At 42.3% G+C, this 3,875-nt stretch overlaps 1 non-coding gene across 1 annotated transcript; it reads left to right on the top strand.

The window, feature by feature from the left end:
* The first annotated feature begins 1,861 nt into the window (after positions 1-1,861).
* LOC141616090 (small nucleolar RNA R71) lies at positions 1,862-1,968 on the top strand. Its single transcript, XR_012530463.1, has one exon. It is a non-coding gene; the product is annotated as a small nucleolar RNA R71 (small nucleolar RNA).
* The last annotated feature ends 1,907 nt before the right edge of the window (positions 1,969-3,875 follow it).

Raw genomic sequence — 3,875 nt, 5'->3', positions numbered from 1 at the left:
TACTGCACGGGCAGTAGACAGAAATGGTCTCCCTAAAATGATAGGGGTATGTGCATCTTCGGGGATGTCTAAGACAACGAAATCAACGGGAATTAAGAACCTCCCGATCTGAACAGGTACGTCTTCTACTACACCTAGTGGCAGTGATATACTACGGTCGGCCATCTGGACAGTTATGTTAGTGCAACTCAGCTTTGTCAAACCAAGTCTCTTAGCCAGAGACAACGGTAAGACACTTACGCTAGCGCCTAGATCGCATAGCGCGTTATCAATCAAATGGGTACCGATATGACATGGAATTGAAAAACTACTCGGATCTGATTGTTTGGGAGGTTACTTATTTTGAAATAGGGCTGACCCCACCTCAGTTAAAGCTACTGTCTCATTATCACTAATATTCCTCTTACGCGATAAAATTTCTTTCATAAACTTAAGATAAGAGGATACCTTTGTCAGCAACTCAGTGAACGGCACAGTGACTTCTAAGCTTCTCAGGAGTTCGACAAATTTGCCGAATTGTTGATTAGCTTTGGTATTCTGCAGCCGCCTCGGGAAGGGAACCGTGATGGGTATCTCGAGTCCCTTGTTTCTCTCTTCCAATGTATCACCCGGAGCAAGCTCTGTATCCTTTGGACGCTTCTTACCTCTCGAACAAGGTCTTTCTAGTGATTTCTCGCTTAATCGAGCACTAGCAGGATCTCGAATAAGCTTCCCGTCATCAAAACTACTCGATTGACCAAATTGCCCATTCGATCGAGTAGAATCTTCAACAATATCACTCGATCGAGTGGAATTTTCACTCGATCGAACAGTTCCATTTTCCTGTTCACTCGATCGAGTGGAAAAACCACTCGATCGACCAGTCTCACTTTTCTGTTCACTCGATCGAGTGGAATTTTCACTCGATCGACCACTTTCATCGCCAAATCTGCTCGATCGACCTCCAGAAACAAGTCGATCGAGCACCTTCTTAGCCGTCAGCTCACTTTCATCGACAGAACACTGTTCACCATCAGTTATAGCCTTCCTCGGGTCTGATTTTTGCATTTTCGGTCCCTCATATGAACGACTGCTTCTCAAATTGATAAAATTTACCGTCTCATGTGGATTTTTCTCATTTTGAGTCGGTAATTGACCTTGCTTTCTTGAGGATTGATTCGTGGCTAGTTGGGCAACTTGAGTTTCAAGTGCCTTAATAGACGCATCTTTCTGTTGATCACTCAGCTGAAACTGCTTTGTAAAGGCTTGCAACATAGATTTTAGCTCACCTATTTCACTCACCCCACCGGAAGATGATGCACCGTGATTAGGAGGAGTGAAGGACGGAGGCTTCTGAAAGCCTTGTTGATTCTTGTGTGGAAGAACATACGGCTGCTGCTGGTACGGAGGAGGAGTAGGATTGAGCACATTTTGACTAGTCCACCTTAAATTGGGATGGACGTTCGGCTCATAATAAGTGTTTGTCTGCCTGTAATGTTGAAAGGCAGCGCAAGACTCATAGGGATTAGGACAATTATCTGAAACATGTCCCTCTCCTCCACATCTCTTGCAGACGAAAGGACCTTCTGAAATAGCATTCACATGATAGATCCCTCCTTTCGAAGCTTCTCCCAACTCATACTTATCAAATCTCACCGTGAGAGCCTCTAATGCAGCTACAGAAGGAGATTCAACACTTCTCCTTTGATTTCCCCTGGAATTTCCATACTCGGCTTTATGGGTGGCCAAATCATCAATAATTTTCCACCCCTTAGTCTCTCCAACATTCTCCTGGAATCTACCACTAGCTGCCGCATCCAAGATAGCTCTCTGATCGTCGTAAAGCCCATTATAAAACTGATTGCATAGACTCCATTTCTCGAACCCATGGTGCGGAATAGTTCACACCAAATTCTTGAAACGGACCCACGCCTCATGAAAATTCTCATCAGGACCTTGTTTAAAGCTCGTGATCTGAGCTCTAATGACATTTGTCTTCGAGGCAGAGAAATATTTCTTGTAAAATTCCAGGGCCAGCGACTTCCAATCAGTAATCCCGGTGGCAACTCGATCTAGGTCTCGGTACCACTCCCTTGCAGCATCACGAAGAGAGAATATGAACATGGTCTCTTTTACCTGATCCGGAGTCACACCAGTCGGTGGGGTATGGAACAGCAATAGTCAATGAATGTCTCCATGTGTTTGGCTGCATCTTCAGTTGCAGCTCCCCCAAATTGGTTCCTCTCAACCAAATTGATATAAGACGGTTTCGGCTCGAATTTTCCGTCCGTTCCTGGTAATGCAAATCCCTTGTAGAGATTCTCAGCCGTCGGCTCAGAGTGACTGGCTATACTTGCTTCTTCAGCCATGTCTGGAGATGTGACGGTCTCAGCTGATGAAGTAGAAATAGGTGATGAAGGTGGATCCTCCTCAAACAGCTCGTTCTCGTAGTAACTAGACAGAGTACTCAGCTCTTCCTCTGTCGGAAATACCCTAGATGATCGCCTCAACTCACGCAAAGTCTTCTCAATCTCAGGATTGTACGGTAGTAATTCACCACCCTGTGACCTGCGCATAAGAAGAAACTACAAGTAGGATATGAGAATAGTTTAAGGAATGGATGTCCCTTAAACTAAGAGAAAGACTAAAAATAAAGCAATTGCCTCCCCGGCAACGGTGCCAAAATTTGATACGGTCGTTTCTGTACCAAAAATAAACCTAAATACAACTAACAGAAGCTAGCGACAAGTAGGGTCGATCTCCTCAGGGAGGCAAGATATCTGTAGAAGTCCTTCTATTTGGTCACAAATGGGGGGTTGTTTGAATTGGCTTCTAAACTACGAGGTTTAAAGAAAGAGAAAAAAGGATAAGAGAAGTAAAAGCAAGGAAATAAGTTTTAAACTATCAAGAGAGAAGGGACATGTCGGGAATTCGGTTCACTACGGTAGTCCAGTGACTCAGCTGTAAATGACTCAGACGAATTAATGTAAGACGGATGTGGAAAGGTCCTTTCCGTCCACTTTCTATCCTAAAATACCGCTAACTTAACTTTCATTCTCGTCAGGGTAGTCTACTGTTCATATCAGGCCTATTTAGTCCAATCTTTTGATCTAGGATTAATTTTAACCAGATTAAAGGAATAACTCAGAGGCGTGCACTCAACTAAGTCGATAAATACAATTAAATTGCTATGGTGACAGAATCTCACAATCAATTCATCTATTTCATTTACTACCTCGTCACATTCCTACCGCAGATCCCCTAATCCCAACATGAAAGGGGTTTAGCTACTCATATCGCTAATTAAACTATCAATACTACCAGTAGATAAATTCCAGCAGTTAACATTATGAAATAATAAATAAATTGTATAAAAGTAAATTAGGGCAGTAGAAATAACGAAGTAAACAAATGATTAAAGCAAACAATGATTAATTATTATTATTAAGAGAAGAGAAAGGAATTACAATCAAGCGAATCCGGCGTAAAGAACACAAAATCCAAGTGAAAACAATCCCAAGGTAGAGTTACAGTGAATAGCCAAAGCAACGCAGTAAAGTTTTGACAGTAGGAAAATTAGATAATGAAAAGATAGATCCTAATGACCTAGTAAAGCGTGCTTAAATAGAAAAGTAAATAAGTTTAACGAAATAAACATAACACGGGCTGTTTAAAGCCCATTAATAGCGAAAACCACTCGATCGAGTGGAATAAAACCACTCGATCGAGCAAAACCTCAGCAAATCTACTCGATCGAGTAGATAGTTACTCGATCGAGTAACTCATCTTTCAGCAGCTTAAGGATCGAGTAGAAAACTACTCGATCGACCAACCATGGACGTAAAAACCACTCGATCGAGTGGTAAAACTGCTCGATCGAGTCCTTTGTCTTCAAA

This window comes from Silene latifolia, chromosome 11 (genome assembly GCF_048544455.1).
Source record: "Silene latifolia isolate original U9 population chromosome 11, ASM4854445v1, whole genome shotgun sequence".
NCBI lineage: Eukaryota > Viridiplantae > Streptophyta > Magnoliopsida > Caryophyllales > Caryophyllaceae > Silene > Silene latifolia.
Note: the sequence above shows the minus strand (reverse complement) of the source record. Positions and strands in the feature narration are given on the sequence as shown.